General features: G+C 42.9%; 2 protein-coding genes across 3 annotated transcripts in view; one reads left to right on the plus strand and one right to left on the minus strand.

Moving 5' to 3' along the window:
• Nucleotides 1–4,960, minus strand: part of LOC128090444 (uncharacterized) — a 305,355-nt gene extending 300,395 nt beyond the window's left edge. The window contains exon 1 of the mRNA XM_052702809.1: nt 4,766–4,960. The gene's annotated coding sequence lies outside the window, so the exon portion shown is untranslated. The remainder of the gene's footprint in view (nt 1–4,765) is intronic.
• Nucleotides 1–20,943, plus strand: part of WARS2 (tryptophanyl tRNA synthetase 2, mitochondrial) — a 334,901-nt gene that overhangs the window by 177,158 nt on the left and 136,800 nt on the right. The gene's annotated exons all lie outside the window — the stretch shown is intronic.

Raw genomic sequence — 20,943 nt, forward strand, 5'->3', positions numbered from 1 at the left:
TTCTGGCAGCTCGGTCTACCTGATGGTTGTTTTGCTGTTCTTCAGTAGCCCGACTCTTGGGCACATGAGCATCTACATGGCGCACCTTTACAACTATAGTCTTTGTTCGGGCAGCAATGTCTTTCCACAGTTCAGCAGCCCAAATAGGTTTACCCCTTCTTTGCCAGTTATTTTGCTCCCACTGCTGTAACCACCCCCATAAGGCATTTGCCACCATCCATGAGTCAGTGTAGAGATAGAGCATTGGCCACCTCTCCCGTTCAGCAACATCTAAGGCCAGTTGGACAGCCTTTACCTCTGCAAATTGGCTTGATTCTCCTTTCCCTTCAGTGGCCTCTGCAACTTGTCGTGTGGGGCTCCACACAGCAGATTTCCATCTGCGATGCTTTCCCACAATACGACACGATCCATCTGTGAACAGGGCATATTTCTTTTCATTCTCTGGTAGTTCATTGTATGGTGGGGCTTCTTTAGCACGTGATACCTCTTCTCCTGGTGATGTTCCAAACTTTTTACCTTCAGGCCAGTCCATGATGACCTCTAGGATTCCTGGACGGCTGAGGTTCCCCATCCGTGCTCGTTGTGTAATCAGTGCAATCCACTTACTCCAAGTGGCATCAGTAGCATGATGGGTGGAGGGAACCTTTCCTTTAAACATCCAGTTCAGCACTGGCAGTCGAGGTGCCAGAAGAAGCTGTGTTTCAGTACCGACTACTTCAGAAGCAGCCCAAACCCCCTCATATGCAGCTAAGATCTCCTTCTCAGTTGGAGTGTAGCGCTCTTCAGACCCTCTGTACGCCCGACTCCAGAATCCCAAGGGTCGGCCTCGGGTCTCTCCTGAGGCTCTTTGCCACAAACTCCAAGTGGGACCGTTCTCTCCAGCAGCAGTATAGAGGATGTTCTTTATACCCTGTCCCTTCCGTACTGGCCCTAGGGCCACAGCACGGGCTATCTCCTGTTTAATCTGTTCAAACGCCTGCTGCTGCTCAGGGCCCCATGTAAACTCATTTCTCATTCGTGTCACATGATAAAGGGGGCTTACAATGAGGCTGTAGTTTGGAACATGCATTCTCCAAAAGCCCACTGCACCCAGAAAAGATTGTGTCTCTCTTTTGCTAGTGGGTGGAGACATGGCAGTGATTTTGTCGATCACATCTGTCGGGATGTGACGACGGCCATCTTGCCACTTTATACCTAGGAACTGAATCTCCTGGGCAGGTCCTTTCACTTTGCTTCGCTTAATAGCAAAACCAGCACTCAGAAGAATTTGGATCGTTCGCTCTCCTTTTGTAAAGACTTCTTCTGCTGTATCGCCCCACACAATGATGTCATCAATGTACTGCAGGTGCTCAGGAGCACTGCCCTGTTCCAATACAGTTTGGATCAGCCCATGGCAAATGGTCGGGCTGTGTTTCCACCCCTGGGGCAAACGGTTCCAGGTATACTGAATGCCCCTCCAGGTGAAAGCAAACTGTGGCTTACATTCTTTGGCCAAAGGAATGGAAAAGAAGGCATTAGCAATGTCAATGGTGGCATACCATTTGGCCGCTTTTGACTCCAGTTCATACTGGAGTTCTAACATGTCCGGCACAGCAGCACTCAGAGGGGGTGTGACTTCATTCAGGCCACGGTAGTCCACCGTCAGCCTCCATTCTCCACTGGCTTTACGCACTGGCCATATGGGGCTGTTAAAAGGCGAGTGAGTTTTGCTGATCACTCCCTGGCTCTCTAGTTGACGAATTAACTTATGAATGGGGAGCAAAGAATCCCTGTTGGTGCGGTACTGACGTCTGTGCACCGTTTTTGTAGCAATCGGTACATGTTGCTCTTTTACTCGCAGCAGCCCCACAACAGATGGATCTTCTGACAGGCCAGGCAAAACAGACAGCTGCTTAATGTTGTCTATATCCACAGCAGCTATTCCAAAGGCCCATCGATACCCCTTAGGGTCCTTGAAATGTCCCCTTCTGAGATAATCAATACCTAGTATACATGGAGCCCCTGGGCCCGTCACAATAGGATGTTTTTGCCAGTCCTTACCAGTGAGGCTTATCTCAGCCTCCAACACAGTCAATTCTTGAGAGCCCCCGGTCACTCCAGAAATATGGATTAATTCTGTCCCTTGGTGACTCGAGGGCATCAGAGTGCACTGTGCACCAGTGTCCACCAGTGCCTTATATTTCAGTGGTTCTGATGTGCCAGGCCATCGAATCCACACAGTCCAATATACTCTATTATCCCTTTCCCCCTCCTGACTGAGGGCAGGGCCCCCCTATTCATTACCTGTGGTAACTGGAGCAACTGCACTGGTGGTTGATCTGCTTTGTAATTCTTTCACTCGGGCTCGTAGTACAGGAGTAGGTTGACCGTGCCACTTCCCCATGTCTTCTCCATGGTCACGCAGGTAATACCATAAGGCAATTCGCGGTGTATTACCCCTTACTTGAGCCGGAGAGCGTTTGCTTCTAACAGCTGAGATCTTTGATGGTGCACGTGAGAAGGAAGGTTCTTTGTCTTTAGTTAGGTGGGCTTGCATACATTTCATCATCTCCTTCATCTCCTTCATATCCTTCGCTAGACTTGTTTGATTATCCTGATCTTCATCAAGCGTTTCTGATACTGCTACAGGTTTGTCGCGGTTAATCAGTTGAGACACTTGCTCCGTCATTCTTGATATAGCAGCAACGGCAGCATGAATTGGGGACAGTAATTGTTCGTAGTTTTGGAGCGTAACAATTAATTCATAAACTAAGGGCGTTCTCTGTTGCTCGTTGAATCTGTCACACGCTGACATCAGTGTAGAGGCATATTTGTCCAGCGCTGTTGTCACGATTTTCTGCCATATCTCAGGCGTTGTCCTCACTCTTTCAGGGTCACGGTTCTGGTGTGGGTCGTTAGGAACAAAGTCAGGGTCATACAACATTTCCACCACGCCTATTTCCCTCAAATACTGGATCCCCTTTTCAACTGTATCCCATTTTTTCATTGCAATCTTCAAGCCATTTTTGAAGGGATACTTTTCCTTCACGGCTGTTAACACTCGTTCCCAGAGGGAGGCAGCTTCATCCGAGCATCGACTAATTCCTCTATCAATAGCTGGATCTCTGGCAATGGCACCTAGTTGGCGAGCTTCATTACCATCCAGAGACAAGCTATGGGCCCCACTGTCCCAACAGCGAACCAACCAGGAAACAAGAGTTTCATTCGGGCGCCGTGTAAACTCCTTTCTTGAACCTTGGATTTCAGTCATCTTTAGAGGCCGGCGAGTAGTAATAGAGACTTCCTCTTCATCACTCTCTTCTGCACGTCTCTTAGTTTTCCCTTTTGCCTTTCGCGATGGTGGTGGTCCTGAGGAGGGCCCCTCGCCTGGATCTTCCTCCACCTCCTCCTCCTCTTCTTCTCTTTTTCGTTCAAGACGCGAAGACACTCGTTTCCATTTCTTGCCCTCCACAGGAGCAACCGGTATTGTTACTGGTGTCTCCTGTGATTGATTAGATTTGACATGGGGATTTTCCCCTTTAGCTTGAACCTCAGCTCGGAAACTCTCTCTCTCCAGAATGGTATTATATAGGGCACGGTAAGCACAAGCCAAACCCCAAATAAGTTGTACCTCCTTAGATTTATGTAAGCCGCATAGTCCCTGACTCAAATACTGGCTTAGTTTCTCAGGATCCCACAGGTGTTCAAGAGTAAAATCCCATGACACTGCAGGTCCCCATGCTTCTAAGACCTTTCCTAAACCTCTCCATATTCCCTGCCAATCATCATTCTCTAGTTTTGGAAGAGACTCCTTTCCCTTAATACGAATGCATAGGAATACATTCAGGAAAACTGATGACATGCACACCAACATGACTATTAATTCAGGATTCAAAAAACGTTTGACAAACCGAGAAGAAAAACCGGAGACTGGTCTGAACATCGTGTTGTTTGTAAAATTAGCTATTCCATTTGGGATGTAACTGTTTGTGAAATTAGCCATTCCATTTGGGATGTAGCTGTTTGTGAAATTAGCCATTCCTTCCGGGATGTAAATGTCAAAATTCAAATCATACCACATTGCAAATAAGTAAAACATAGGTGTCTCCATCAGTGCCCTTAGATAGTTATATACAGATGCAATTCCAAAACACACAAGTGTGAGATGGATTATTGGCCAGCAGGTTGTGACTAACACCATTGCTTTTAATCCTTTACCCAGCACCCCCACAATAACGAGTGGGTTCATCGCTAGTGCTTGCTAAAAGAGGGTTAATGAATTGAAGCTAACAAGATGGGGAAAAAAAAAAAAAAGGAAAAAGGCACTACTCAGACTAAGTAATGCTCAAAGTTTACAAATATCCCAGAACACTGGCAGTACGCCTAATCTTTCAAGGTCAGGTTTTCCAGCACAGAAACCTGAACTACTGATAATGCTCCCTAACGAAGCTCTCTAAGAGCAGAGAGAAAAAAAAAAAATTCGTTCAAAAAGCTAAAAAGCAGCTTGCCCCACGTTGGGCGCCAAAATCTGTCACGGAGTTGATCAGATCAATCCACGTCCGTGACAGGGGCGACAGGCCTCTGCCCCCCCCCCCCACCCCAATCCCACAAAAAATGGGAAGGAAGGAAGGGAGGAAAAGAACAGCGGCAACAATCTATGGAGGAAAACTTATTTTACTATAGTATTGGAATACAAGATAACACAATATATACAATTTAATTGAAATTGAGATTAATAAATCAGACAAGATGAGAGAGAGAGAGAGTTCCCGGGACCGATTCAAACCTGAAAAGCTTGGAACGGCTAGGAAAGCACCCTCCTGCACCCACTGCCATGCAGCAAGAGAGCGCCCCCCCCACCCGGAAGGGCCAGATCCCGTGACTGCTGTAATGTACAGGGATAGGTAGCTGGGATTGGGGCAGTGACACTTTAATGCCCTGTGCACTACATGATGTTTTGATGTGGAATACTGAAAACATAAAAAAACAAAAACAAAAACATAGAACCATGACACCTGACTTCTATTCTGCTTCTAAAACATTCTTTAAAATGACACTGACTCTTCCATTTACAGCTGCTGGTTTGGAGCTCTGTCAGCCTTGTTGATCCCTGCTGCAAGTGACAACACTTCTCACTGTCTTTTATATATCAGCTTAACAGCCTGATAACAACTGGGCAGAAACAGATATTCCTGGCACTCTGTATGAGTATACTGTGCAAGGCTTGCAGTGTGGCACTAGCTATATTTTTCAGCCTCTTGATCTTGAGCTGTTACCTTCTGATTACTTGAAAATTACTCCAGAGGTTCATACGGTCTGAATTAAGTCTTTCTGAACACAGTTAGTGCTATAGAATACTTAAAGGATTTTAGGCAGTCAACTTTTTCTTGTGTGTCTGCACTCTTTTGAGACATTTTAGCAAGAAACAAAATGCAGATTTTGCCAACTACGGAAATTTTCATCAGCTGAGAATCTGAACCCCACTTCCAAACTCTTTTAACACTTTTTGCAATTCACTTTGGGTAATGCAGCTATAGAGAAACATTTTTACAAAAACCTTCAGCCTCTTCATTTCTGTGCACATTTTTGTGTGGAATTGTTCTACATACAGTGGAGCATACTCACAAGGTGTATCTTTTAAAACCTTGCTAAGTGTTTCATGAGTGATTTTCATGTTTCCGTGAGTGATTTATCTTGCTTTCTAAAAGATGTTCTGTGTCTGCAAATATGTGAGCTCTACCTGACAGAGTAAACTCTACTATCAGCAGTTCTTTTCCAAATCATCCTAAGACTTTCTCTCCAACCCCTATACCTGTTGTCAACATCCCCACATTTGTTTCAGTGGTTTTGCACTCCTGGTCCACTAACTCCACTGTCAAACAACAAATCAATGCTCAAGCATTCTCCAGAGCACATTTGATGATATAAACTGATGGATAACAGGCAAGCACTGGTGCTGGTGTCTGTGAACAGTTACTGTGCTGTTAGTCTGAACAACACTTCCTCAAAGCTGTAGCTAAGTTTAATATCCATTTAACAAGAATATAGGTAAAGTGGGCAAGTGTTGGCATCTGTATTCCCCATTACCCTAAAAACCTGAGTTACCTACTGTTGGTCTGGAAGTCACTCTTGTATCTCAGAATGCTCTAATGCTCTTTGGAAAATAAATAAATAAATAAATAAATAAATAAATAAATAAAAATTACCCTTCCCTAGGTCTTCAGTCTTTTATGCTTGATGCCCCAGCAATCCCGAAGGGTGTTAAAAATGTGTTTAACACTCAGACTATCCATTTTAAATTTTAGCAAAGACTGAGGGGTTTGCCAGTGGTTTTGCTTTCCCAGCATGAGCCAAACGTGCCTGCCAGATTTCTCAAGAGGGGATGTAAGATTTTCCCATTTCTAAATAGTCCAATGAAGCATTAAAATATTGAAACATAAAATGAATCTGTTTTATGAAAGTATTCTCTGTTGCCAACGAAAGAGGGCTGGCAAACACCTGAGGACGCTGGGATCTTTTCTCCTCTTTGACCTGAGGTTCCTAGGAAGTGACCTTTACCAGTGTGGAGGCATAGGAATGCAGTGGTGCCAAACTTCCCCTCCAAATGCTGAGGGCAGCCTAGTGGAAAAACCTGTAAATTCTGCAGAATGTAGTGAATTGTTACTAGTGCTACTGTGTCTTTAGATAGAGGCATGTATGTGCCTCTTATGTGCATTTTATTCTCCGTAACTCTCTTTTCATAACAGTTAACTACTATATAACAAGGAAAGAAAAGCCAGAGGTGTCATTGTTACAGGAAGTATATAGTGTCAGTGGATTTGCATAGTATTTAGAAGAGTTAGAATTACATTGCAGTGACGCAATTCTACAGCACTTGTTAATTCCCTCTTCTCCCCAAATACTTCCTCCTGACTCCCACTCTTATTTGTTTGAACATACCCACTCTGTTATTCCTCTCTGCAAGTGCTGTGTGGTTACCGGACAACTGTAATTTATCATATTAATGCTGCATTTAATATCCTGCACCAGATCCCAGGCTGACAGTGTGTCCGGATGAGGGTCCACTGGCCCCATCCAGGCACAGTAATCCAGACTTTCCCAATGCGATCCCAAGACTTTTGCCTCTTGTTATCAGTTTCCATCTGTCCCTATGAAAATGTTGCTCTCCATTCCAGCAATTGTCACAAAATGAGTTTTAAAATCCTACTTGTTTGCCTAATGAAGCTGTTTGTGAAGCATTCCCAGGAGAACTCACACCATGGAGACCTCCACATCAGAGAGAGGCTTTATATTTGTCACATTTCTATCCAGAGTTCAGGTTTCATAGAGATATTCCCTATCCTTTACTATGTGGCATCTCGTTCCTCTGCAAAGTGCCTGACCAGAAGAAGCAGAGCTGCTGTAACATCTTCTGCTCTTATGCTGGTAAAGGGCAAACCTCCCATGAACCATCTAACACCATTGCAAGGGTGACCCTGGAAAACTCCCTGGAAATGCCCTTTCCTCTTTCCACCTTGAGAGCTGGTTTCAATTGTCTCCCTTTTTTGGCAAACAGGGGTAGAGGTGGTGACATCAAGGCCCTTTTTGGCACCTCCCTTTTCACAAGGAAGCATGCATTCAATTAGAGGATTTTAATTAAAATACTTCTCTGTAGCATCCTGTTTCCAGGCCTTGCTGTAAATTTAATTTGACGTTCTCTCATTTAACAGGTGGGTGAGATTATTCTGAGAGCTGCCAGATGGAAGAAAGTAGAAACAGAGCTGGCTACTCAGACAGAAGGAGAGGAAGAGAGTGCAAAAGCGAAGAGTGGGATACATATTTGCTGGGTATCTGTCAATTTTTACTGTGTAACATTTAATCCCTTTCTGTGATGGTTCTTCACTATCATGTACATGTGACTTTAATTTCTTCTGAAGGATAAAGATTGCAAATTTTGTTTCCTTTCATTTTGCATTGGAGCTGTTCAGAAACAGCTCCACAGCAACCGCTGAGTTCCAATTGAAGCAAAATTCAATGTACCCCCATCCTACCTAACAAAAAGAAAGAAAACACCCTTCAGCCTGAAGGTGGGAAGCAGAGTAGCAACTGTGAAAGCCATGGGAGTGGGCAGCTTGCTAAAGGTCTCTTCTGTGAATGCAGCTGTGTCAGCACCAGCCTCCAGATGCAATGGGTTAAAGGATATGGGAGAGAAAAAATTGTTTCCGAGAGGTTGAAATCCAACAGCTATCAGAAGCAAGGATAAGGAATGTGGAAAGCAGCCAGCTGTGAGTCTGTGAGGCAGAGAGGCTGGTGACAAGGGGTGATTAGGAAGGAAAATTGAAGGAACCAAAGCAGAAGAGAAAAAGGAGAAGGACAGGTCAAGAAGGAGGAACCTGAGAGAACAAGGAAGAAATAAGTGCTAGGAGTAATGGAGCTCAGGGAGAAGACTTAGAAAACTGTGGTAGGAACAATGACAGTAATGAGGAGGAAAGGAAATGAAGACCATTACACTCTATTTTTACTCCTGGCAGCAACAAAACATAAAAGAATTAAAGACCAAATTGTAAACACTGATCTCCCACTGTTACGTAGGACTGTAGCAGTCTAACCTATATGTGTGCCACTAGGAAGTGAGCATTAATGAGCAAAGCAGAGCAGAGGCTATGTGAGTCGTCACAAAGCTGTGGTGCAAGCAAAGAGTGTGTTATAAGTCATCAGAAGCACTGGGCTCTGCTGTTGTAACCTAGAGTAATCGTGCAATTAATCTCACTCTTGCCTTTCTGACGTGGACCAACTGCTTTCAAGGGAGACCTTTGCAGCAGAAGGCTTAGCAGATAAGATGCTCCATGGGAAAAATATTCCAGTAAGCATTATCTTCCTCGTTTCCATTTGGTAAAGTCTGCTTTAGGTTCTAGCTTCAGAGGTTTAGAGCATTCAAAGCTGATGATGAACTGCTTAGATTTTCTATTCTAACCCCAAAGGCCCACAGAGAATTGCAATCTGTGTGAGTTGGCTGTAGGCTGAAGGACTTAAAATTGTGCAGGTAAGTGCTACAAGTTCTTATGGTGTCCTCGCTAAGAATAAGTTTTTATTCAGAGCTGTGGTCAGTCCAGCAGTGGCATAAGAATGTTTTGTGGAGGTGAAAGAGCTTTCATGTGCCCATGAAACAGCTTCTTATAGGATGAAACAGAAAAATATCTGAGCATATTACATCTACATTTTCAATGAGACTTTGAATTATCATGGGCAAGTACAGCTTTTCATCAGTTTAGCAAAGTGAAATATTTCAATAGAGACAAGCACCAAAACAGATGTTTTTAATTCCTCAAGCAGAAAAAAAAAAAAAACACCAACCAAACAAACAAACAAACAACAACAAAAAAAAAAAAAACAAAAAAACCCCAACAAAATCCTATTTAAAAATGTAAACTATAATTGTTCTCTATTAAAAATTGGTTCAGTGGAAAAATTCTCCAACAACAAGCATAGCCTAGATGTTGGTACAAGCTGAAACTTACATCTGAGTGTTGCTGCACAAAATCAAGTGCTTTAGCCTCCAGAAATATTTCTATCACTCACATTGCAATCACTCTACAAAAAAGAGATCTTAATTATTTTCCTGTGGGATCTGCTCTCCATATTATACTAATGATTTTTAAATGCATCAGTATCCTTTAATTCTTTACCAGTCACGTCTCATACAAATCTTTCCATAGGTTTCCCTGGGACTGATTCCAGTCTAATCTGCCTGTGTTTGCTTGAGCAATCCCATTTATCCTCTTGAACAAAGGGACAACAACTAGCTTCTTTACAATCATCTTGAGCTGCCTCGGTGTTTCAGAACGTATGAAATATCAACTGGAATAGCTCAGAATACTCTTCAGCAAAGCTCTTTTGAGCTCTCTGCTAACATATGCCTGGTCTGTGGATCTTAAAATGTGAAATTTTAGTAATTGTTTAAAATATTCTTGAGTTACTCTTTAAAATATTTTCAGAGGTTCTCAGGAAAGATGGACCCACCGGGCTGCAGAGAGCTACTCTTTATCATCAATGTGCTATGTGTTGCCCAGCTGCTTTCACATTAAGTCCCACAACTTTAGTTTGACTAAAGCCAAAGTCTAGGCACAATAGAAGCCTCAGATAACATCTGTGCTGATGTTTCTGCAGTAGCAAGGAAGTGATGACATCGACAACGGAATCGAGTGCACCCTCAGCAAGTTTGCTGACGACACCAAGCTGAGTGGTGCAGTTGACATGGAGAAAGGAAGGGATACCATTCAGATGGACCTCAACAGACTTCAAAGGTGGACCTGGGTGAATCTAAGGAGGTTCAGCACAGCAAAGTGCAAGGTTTTGCACTTGGGCCGAAGGAAGCCAAGGCATTTGTACAGACTGGAAGGAGCGTCCTTGAGAGCAGCCCTGCAGAGAAGGACCTGGGAATCCTGATGGATGAAAAGCTCAACAGCAGTGTGCTCTTGCAGCTCGTAAAGCAAATGGTATCCTGGGCTCCATCAGAAGAGAAGTGGCCAGGAGAGAAAGGGAGGTGATTGTCCTTCTCTCCTCTGCCCTTGTGAGGCCCCATCTGGAGTACTGTGTCCAGGTCTGGAGCCTCCAGTACAAGAAAGACAGAGAGCTGTTGGAGAGGGTCCAGTGGATGGCTACAAAGATGATCAGGGGACTGGAGCACCTCCCCTACAAAGACAGGCTGAGGGAGCAGGGCTTCTTCAGCCTGGAGAAAAGCAGGCTGCAGGGTGACCTCATTGCACCCTTTCAGTACCTAAAGGGAGCCTACAAACAGGAGGGAAGTCAACTCTTTGAAAGGGTAGATAACAGCAGGACAAGGGGAAATGGTTTTAAGTTGTGGGAGGGAAGATTTAGGTTGGATGTCAGGGGGAAGTTCTTTACTATGAGAGTGGTAAGGTGCTGGAACAGGCTGCTCAGAGAAGCTGTGGATGCACCATTCCAGGAGGTGTTCAAGGCCGGGTTGGATGGGCCCTGAGCTAGTATTAAAAGAGGAGGTTGGTGGCCCTGCCTGTGGTGGGAAGTTGGAGATTCATGATCCTTGTGGTCTCTTCCAAACCAGGCCATTCTGTGATCCATGCACACAACCTACAGCTCTGCAAACAATGTGCACTTTGTACTGTAGAAGAATTTTGTGTGATCTTGGCAAAGTCCCATTTGCACCTTAAGCTGAGGTTGTGACCTTCAGCACAAGGCATCTAAAGCAGAACTGCTTTAGAGAAGAGATCAGTTCCCCCTCAAAGGGATGAGTTTTGCTCAAGCTCATTTCTCAGGCCTTAGAAAAATGCAAAGCAAGAAAATGTTACTTCCTTCCCTAGAAAACAGAAAGAATACCATAATATGTCTGGTAAGCTCAACACCAAGGAAAATCTCCCTTAGGATAACTTCAGTGAACTAGAGAAAAATCCAATGTACTGTATATGCTTGAAGTTGTTACTCATATGAAGAGTTACACAGAACCAAAGGGTTTTGCAGAATGCTGAATGCAAAGGGAGATAATTTCTTCTGCAGAGAGCTTTGATGCATGTGACTTTCTCTGAGCCACTGCTTTCCAAACTGTGTGCTTTCTTGCTGGAAATTGAAATGGCATTTCAAAGTCTCAAGATTTCCCCGCAGGTCTGTATTTGTTAGTCACTGGAGCGAAAGTAAGAACCCTCCATTACTTCTAAACTATACCAGAATGCCAACATTTGTGAAATGTATATGACTCAGGAAGTTCCTAAGCTATTTCAAGGTTCTTTAATTTAAGTAGCTTCTATCTTTCATTCTCCTTTACTACAGGTGGCAAATTTTTATTCCATCTATAGAACCATATAGTGCCCACTGCCTTTTTTTTCTCTATAGAACTGAAAAACAACGGGAGATAAATACCTTCAACTTTCTGTTAAAATGACCTGTGTTAACCAGGCTTTCTTTTCTTTTTTCTTAATACAACTTTAACTGTTCTCTTTAAAGCCACTGGTCACTTTCATTTTAAAAACTCACATATTCTTTATTTATAAATTATTTTAATCATCAGCTACTTCCACCTCATTTATGTAACATCTTGTCTTTTAATCACTGCTTCCAGATAGTTTTTTAACCAGTCTAATTTCCACTGAGCTATACTTCCATCCATATCCAACACTGTAACATTTTATGGATGCACACGATGATGGACTGTGCCATTGTTCTGGTAGGAGATTCACAAAGAATTCCAAAGCATAGCTAGGATTTTCCAAATTTTCTAATCAGGAATAGTTAAAAGCTTTGGAAAATGGAATCGGAGATTCAAATTAAAAAATTAATTATTGTTTCATGTGACTTTTTTCACACACGACAAATACACTTTTGCAGAGACTGGTGTTCAGGCAGCCAATGACCTTTAGCTTAGCTACTACCTTTTGTTCTGTTCAAGAGTTGGCACTGAGTTACGTCATTGCAGATGCAGCATACCACGTGTAAGGAACTCACCAATTATTATTTTTAGAAACTCTCAAAAGTTTTGTCAACAGAGCATGAGAAGTCCAGCAAATGTTTCCCAGGTTCCTCTAAGCCAGATGTCTGTTATTCTCTATCCTTAGTGAAACTAGTTAGATGTTTAGCCCTCATATATTCAAATTCCATGTTTCTAAGCCTTGACTTGTGGAGTACACATCATAGTCTCTCTGATGTCTGGAAACACAGTTTCACCTTTACTTCCCTCGCTGTACAGGTTGTAACTATGACTTTTAATGTCCATGTTGTAAAATTTAATCCATCCTACGTGTAAGGACTGCACCTAGAATGTAAGGATTGATATGGCCCGGTTTGCTTATTATCTCATAAACAGGTGGAACACATAAATTTTCCTTTCACTCATGTACATGGTGGTATCTTATAACCTGGACCCAACAACTGGTTACAGAAAAGTGCCTCAATGTCTTTACAAGTTCAAACCACTACTGACTGCACAGTCATCTCAGGACAACCTTAACCAACATGGCCCAACTAGACATTTACTCCTCTCCTTTGGAAACAGATCTCTGCTTGTGGCTAAAACTCAGGAGGACATAGCTAGGAACATTTTCTATCATTTTGAATGTATGAATGTAAGCTAAAATATTTAAAAGAATTTATGTGAACACAGGTAACATTAACAATATGCCCTACAGGATTATTTACCTACAAGGCTATCCACAGCCCATTCTTAAACATATGGACTCTTTTCTGCTGCAGAGCCCACTCAGACCTCTACATCTCCCATGCCCTTGGATTTTCACAGAGAAAAAAAAAAAAAAAAAGAATAAAGTGATTTAGGAAGAGTTAATGCTCCTGAACAGATGCACCAGTAAGAGATGTGACAAAATGTCAAGTGGAATGTGCCTGAGGGCTTGGAATTTGGCCGTGGACATAGCAGATGAGTCCCCAGGATGGCATGTCCCCCAGAGGCCCAGCATGCTTTGGTGACAGCTGTGATTTTTATGGCCCAGTTTCGATGACAGTTTGGGAGGAGTCAGCTCCACTCTGTTCTGATAGGAATTTGGTTTGTCATCAGATTCTAAAATCCCTCTGATTTACGGCATCAGCCACTGTTGGAGTTTTACTTAGATGCATATCCTGTACTCTTTCCCTGTGGATAACAGACTGATGGAGGTTAAGGTGCAAACAGTAATGTTTCGATTAAACTAATTGGGAGGAAAAGGAAAGTGGTAGGTCATTACATGATAGGAAGCATAGTGAAAGCTCCAAAAATCATTCATTAAGACCACTTTATTCTGAAAATGGACAGCTCCTCCACAGTGGTATAGACAGCAACAACATCCACAATCTGACAGAATTGTGCATGTTTCAGGGAATTACAAGATTTATCCCAAAGTACTGCAAGAACTGGCTGATAGCATCTGAGACCTCTCAATTATTTTTCAGTGATCTTGGGAATTTGGAGATGTCCCAGACAATTGAAGGCTGACAGTTTTCCAGAAGGGCAAGAAAGAAGACTCTGATAATTATTGGCCTGGCTGTCTCACTTCAGTGCCTGGCAAAATTATGGGGAAGATTATTCTGAGAGTTACTGAAAAACACCTGAAAGATAATGGAGCCATTGGTCATTGTCAAAACAGATTCACAAGGGGAAAGTCCTGTTTAATGAACTTAATTTCCTTTCAAGATACAGTTACCCAGGTAGGTACCCAAGGGAAGCCAGTGGATGCAGTTTTCTTGGACTTCAGTAAAGTTTTTGATACTGTTTCTCATAGTACCCTTCTGCACAAAATGTCTGGCCTATAGCTAGACAAAAACATAATGTAATGGATGAGAAATTGGCTGATGGATTGGGCTCAAAGGGTTATAACAATTGGGGTTAAATCAGGCTGCTTGCTGGTCATTACAGGGTTCTGCCGAACTCTCTATTTTAGGGCCAGTTCTCTGTAGAATTCATTGAAGACATGGATACAGGATTCAAAGGTATGCTAAGAAACTTTATAGATGATACTAAACTGGAAGAAACTGTTGACTCCCTTGGTGATAGAGAAACCTTTCAGAGAAAATTTCATAAATCAAAGGGCTGGGTAATCATTATCTGCATGAAGTTCAACATGGGCAAGTGCTGGATTCTCTGCACCTTGGATGTGACAGCCCTGGACATGTGTACAAACTGGAGAACAAGTGTCAGATCCCAGATCTGACTGGGACTGGTGAGGTTGTGGCTGAATCTGAACCAGCAGTGTGCCCTGGCAGCCCAAACAGCCAACTGAACCCTGGGGTGCATCAGGCCCAGCCCTGCCAGCCGGGTAGAGGAAGGGTTGTCCTGCTCTGCTCTGTGCTGTGCGACCTCAACTCCTGCACTGGGTGCAGCTGTGGGTGCCACAATGTAAGGAGGACATAAAACTGTGAGAGAGCATCTGAAGGAGGGCTACAAAGATGGGAAGGGGTTGGAGGGCAAAACATATGAGGAGTGGCTGAGTTCCTGTGGTTTGTTCAGCCCAGAGCAGAGTTGTTGAGGGGAGGCCTCATGGCTTCTCACAAGGGGAGTAGAAGAGCAGCCCTGAGCTCTGCCCTCTGATGACAGTGACAGGATCTGAGGGAACGGTATGGAGCTGTGTCAGAGGAGAGTCAGGATGAGAGTTAGCATCTGCACCAGAGGGCAGTGGGCTTGGCAAAGGCTGCCCAGGGCAGTGGGCATGGCCTCAAGCTGCCAGAATGCAATTTGGACTCTGCTCTCAGACATTGGGTGGTGCTGTGTTGAGCCAAAAGTTGGACTCAGTCTTCCAACTCCGGATATTCTATGATTTTCTGATTCTAACAAAGACCTACCCTTGGTATCAAGTACCCTCATATTTGCCTATGACAAAGTAAATCCCAGAAAGGTGATCTGTGAATGAGCTTGGAACAAGAACTTTAGAACTTTAGAAGTAGGTGTCAAATGCCTTCAGCCACACAGGGTAAGGGCCATGTCAGCACAGCACTAGTCAATTCTTTAGCTCCCATTTGGTGTGACCTTGATGTGGATTTCCTTATTCACTTAACACCCAGTAGGGAACCAATCTGGCACTTGCAGAGTCATTTAGGATACAAGCTCCTGGATTTTGTAACCTTTTATTTTGCAGGCCTACTAAGACACAGATAGCGCTAATGGCTTCTCTGCTAGTCAAAAATCCCATTTCTACCAGCATAGGCATTTAATTCTCGTTTTAAAATAGGATGTTATAAGATAAGGTAGATTCATTCTGGGGGACCTCTCTGGTACTCCTCATGAGCTGTGCTACAAATGTGGCCTGAAGCCTGAAGACTTCAAAGATCACATTTCTTGGAGATGACAACAAAACATTCAAAATTACTGGGAACCTTGTGGCCAAGCTGTGTGTGCTCTATGGGATCAAAAGGGGCTCACTAGTGGGAATACTGAGCATGGCACTTGGGGCTTTCCCAGCAAAATGCATGTATTTCCCTCCTGGAGCAAGTTCGGATGCAACATGATTCCTAACATCATTCTCACCCTTGGGTCTCAGGCACCCACCTCCCTCTTTTCTCCAGATATTCTGCCACATGCCATTTCTAGCAGTTGGATTAGAAATTACTTCTATTTCCACTTCCTCAGATTCATTGCGTGTTTGTAAAAGCATATCTTACTAAGTCTCCTGTTGTCCATTGTTTGTTTTTTTCAGGCAAAAGGTGTAAAGATGCTGTACATTTCTGAAGTGGGGAGAAAAAAAAAAAAGGAAAAAATACGAAATTATATTTGATCCTTTTTTATAAAGCACAAATTGAAGTATTATATTTCTTACTGAAAGTTATCTGACTACAGATGAAAAAGCATGGGAAAAACCATGGCAGAGCAACAGCAAGAAGTAGCTCAACCCCAGTCCTTGTCATAGAGCATGCAGTGGATACAGAGAGTCTCCAGAGATCTGTTGCAACTGGAGATTTGGAAAGAAAATGAACAAAGCCAAACTATCCCTTGAGTGGAATAATTCCAGTTCAGTTTCATAAATCAGATACAGTTTGGATCTGTTGGAAAACTGTAAGAAAGAGATCAGTCAGTACACCTGAGTACTTCTGTTGGGGTGTAAAATCTCCATAGTTTTGTAATCAATCAATCTGTGGAGATGGAAAAGTTCATTCCCTGGTGAGTGCGTTCTACAGATTCCAACAGTGTTTTTGCAGAATCATCTTTTTTCTCCATTTGCCATCCCAGGACTTTGGAAGTGGTGTTACAGTACCTCTCACAGCTAGCTCAGAGTGAGAGAGGTGTATGATTAGCATTAGAACTCATTCCCAATGGACTGTTTGTTCTTTATGGCTATTTTATTTTATAGTCCAGCTATTATCCTACTCCACAAATGTCTAATCAGATAGCAAGTGCTTCCTTGGGGCCTTGGGATCCTTCATATAATCTGGGAATAACACTGAAACAGGTAAGGTCAGTGTCACCTGAAACAGAACAATACATTTCCTATTAATAGTCTAAGTGTTTTCACCTGATTTCCAAGTGATTGAGAAAAGCAGGCACCATCCTTCTGCTTTCATATTTAGAGCAACAGCAACACTGAAGTGCAGACCTTGGGCAAGGTGAGTGGCCAGTTAATTGCAGAGAACACAAAGAACAAGGTCAGTACAACTGTTAACACAATCAGAACGTATGAATCACTGATCTTAGAGCCCAAAAGGCTCCTGAACTCCACACCCATTTGAATAAACAATCAGAATTTCTGTACCATCTATCTGCTTCTAGACTCTGCAACACTTCATAGATTTTTTTCACTGAGAAATGTTTTCCAGATTTCTTTTACTTCTTGCCAATGATACAAATACCACAAAACAGACTATCTCAAAGTGTTCTGGCAAATAATTCAGGTGTTGGCCAAGATTCTAATACACATTGTCTACATTAGGTTTTTATAACATGTCAGCTAGCCCCTGATAGCTACCATGTGGTGATAACGACTATTCAGTCCAAGCCCTAAATGAGATGGAGAAAGTGCATGAGTAAAGAAGGAACACATCTCTGCAGTGATGCTCCTATTCCTACAATTTCTGCAGTTCCTGGAAAAAGAATGAATTCAGAGGCCTGGACTGTTAACACAGAAATAAGTCCTGCTCTTTCTAAACTAATACTTATGGTTTCTTCAACACTATTTGTCACTACTATATCTTGATCTTTTTTTCTTCCAGCTTACTGAATTGGATGTTGTGGAGAGCCTAGTGGTGCAAATCACATATGTCTGTAAAGAAGGAAAATTGATTGTGTCACAGCAAATGAGCTGCTGCTGGTCTGATCAGCCTCATGAAGTCAAGGTTTGCACTCAAGTGCCATTAGTTTGGAGTTACATGTCAGGTATAATTTAATACTGAGAATCTAGAAGTGTCTGACTGGACTTTGGAGAGAGCCTAACCCCTCTGTTCTGCATGTCAAATTAACTACCCAGTAGTGAGTTCCCCTGGCAAAATGATCACCCGTTGGCCAGCTGCCACACCACAAAGCTCCCCATACAACCGTCTCAGAAATGGAAACTTGTTATTCTTTAGCTGCCCTGTGAATACCCGTTCTGTCAAGGCAGGAGGGAAATATTTGGGGCAGGCAGGCTGAGAAAACAGAGAGGTGTTGGGTGTCAGAATTGATTTAAATAGGCTGCAGCTTTGCGCATAAGCACTGGAGTTCAGCAGCCAGAGGATGGAAGGTAGCAAGAGTTGGGGCTTAGAGGCAGAAGGAAGTGTGCTAGAGATAACCTTGAACGCCCAAGAGCTTCATTTGGATGTAAGAAGAGAGCATTGTTTGTTCCAGCATGACATGTGAGGTCTTCCTAATTTTCAAAAGCATTCACAGGTGGCATTTGTGTTTACAGGACTCCTGGTACACTGTTGCTGGCAAATTAATGAACATTACTCCCCAGATGCCCTTACAGGCTGAGCTGCCAGGGGACCAGGTAAGTATGAGAATAACAGACTCAGTCTCAGCAAATGTGATTCTGTGATTCCGAAATGAACTCTATTCGAGTTTGTTGGGGAGTTAACAGTGCCCAGTGGTGGCAGAGACAAAGCCTTCTTAAAGAACTTTAGCATGCACTGAGCACTTTTGGGTGCTTCTCCATTAAGGAGATCCCAGTGTCTCTACAGCCTCTGCCTTATTCAAACAAGGAGACCTCCTGGAGCACGTATCTCTCTAACTGCAAAGAAAACTGGGCTGGTAAGGGTTGGTGAATATCATCTGTCGTCCGATCATGCAGTTGGTACGTATTCAGAGCACGTCCAGATGCCAGGATTTGGAAAGTGGCAAGTTCGGATGCCTTGATATAAAAGTGATCATGATTTAGAATCATAGGATTCCGGCTATCCCAAGGTCTCCAGCCCAAGACCCTGCTCAAAGCAGAGTCAGCTGTGAGAGCAAACCAAACTGCTCAAGGCTTGCTTAGAGAACACAAATCTTGAAAACAGATACACACACTTGCCGTTTTGTTCAGGAGGACATGCCATATATGACTATTTCCTCAGACATAAATGATATTAGTTCTTCATGCTTTCAAGTAGTTTTTCCCCAGTTTCCACCACTGACTGTCAGCTCCACTCTATGATGCCTAAACAAAGCTGAGACAAAGGACAGGGACACTGAATAAATACATTAGTGATAAATATGTTTCACTTTTCTTCCAAATCTATTCTGAAACTGTTGCTAGGCTTGGCAAAGTAGCCTACATTAAAACATATCTTGCATGAAGCCACTTCCTTTCTACTTATAAATTTAGTTTTCTCTTTCTTTCCTACTGCCTGTCACCTGAAGTTATGAGGATTTTCAGGAGACTTTCTGGCTTATTCCACCTCACAGAAGAAGGCCTCTTGACTAATTTTCTTTCTCTTTTCTCATATTCAGTAGCTTTACACACAACATATCCTTCTAAAATCCATTTTGTATCAAGAGTAAATCTAGTTACACTCTGCATTACATATCACTGTTATATGTGTGCATTTATATTGTTCACTTGCTTACAATAATAGAGATATGTTTATCATAATTTATTTTCATAATTTATTTTATTTATTTTATTTATTTTGCAAATACCAACATATTCAACTCACTGTTGACAATTCTGTTGGGCACAACCTAGTATGGGGTGTTCTGACCTGTCACCCCATCAACAGTTGAGCCGGTTTATTATATTTTGTGATTTAGCTCTTCTAGCACTGCTGTGTCACTCCTGACACAAGCCCTTTCCCAGAACTTACCTGGAGGTTTTCATTACCTGGCCAGTTCCATCTATGCAGCTACAGCCCAGGCAATTCAGTATGCATACAAGCCCAGTATGCAATTCAAATTATCCTGCAAGATTTGGATTTGCTGTTGTGCCAGTCATGCCATTGCCACCAAATTTTCACGCTGTTCCTTTGACAGAATGAAATGCAAACACTGGGAGACATTTCAAAGATGGCTTGTGAATTTTCACTTGCCCATCTGACTGTTGTGCAAGTGTGGAGTGTGATCTATTTTTAGTCACAACTCCAAATTCTGTACAATTCAAACACTGTCAGCTTGCCTGCAGACAAGCTATATGATATGTATGTTTATGAACTTGCCACTGATTTGTATTAAGGGCCTGACTGTACCTCAGCCTGCAAAATCAAATTAGAGCAGTGGAAAAGTATAATTCTCTACCCTCCCCCAGAAATACCATGCTTGGAGAACAGCAGGTGCAAGTTTCAAGGCCAGGTCAAGATCACGGTCAAAATGTGGCCCTTCATGCCAAATTATCAGTCAAAGATCATCTCCTCTTCCTTCCTAACAGCCCATAACAACAGAAGCTCTTACCAGAAACCTGAAGCTTGTCAGCACTGTTTGCATTTCAATATATTCTTTGTAAATAAAGATCCTGTAAGACATTAAACTCAACCTCTTAGTGAAATTGGAGCTGAATGTATCTGCATTACAGTTGCATTTTATGTAGTATGTTGCAGGGTGAAGGCTTGTTCTTTGCAGATGTTTCAATTCAGTTTGGTCGCATCCTCAAGATCTAGCGAAATAACTCTTCCATAACTGTATTTTGGTTAGACAGCTAGACAGCTTATTTTGTACACTCAGCATTAGTACAGACTGCAAATCTAGATAAAATACTTGGTAAAAGAATTAGATTGCCCTGCACACCCACTCCTGCCACTCAACAGATTTGACGAGCAACAGCAAATCAATACCTGGAGACATCTTTGTAATAACTAGCCAAAGAAAGCTCCAGAATATAGATGGTCTGCACAGAGTGCCTGGAAGGCCAGTGCCACAGGCCACTCTGCATGCGGGGATGGGATTGATAGAACTGAGGGCCTTTACACAAGCCCCAGTTCCTATTCAAGATGACAGAATGCACTATGTTCAAGTTTTCTTTTGCTCCCCAGTATCAAGAATACATAGCTTAAACCCATGCAAAGGCAGGGAGAATTGCAGGCATAAACAAAAGGAAGATTTGCATTCCTCTCACTGGCTGCCAGCCCATCCACAGCTGTCTCTGATCCCTACCTGGATGA

Source organism: Tympanuchus pallidicinctus, unplaced genomic scaffold (assembly GCF_026119805.1).
Source record: "Tympanuchus pallidicinctus isolate F22 unplaced genomic scaffold, pur_lepc_1.0 scaffold10, whole genome shotgun sequence".
NCBI lineage: Eukaryota > Metazoa > Chordata > Aves > Galliformes > Phasianidae > Tympanuchus > Tympanuchus pallidicinctus.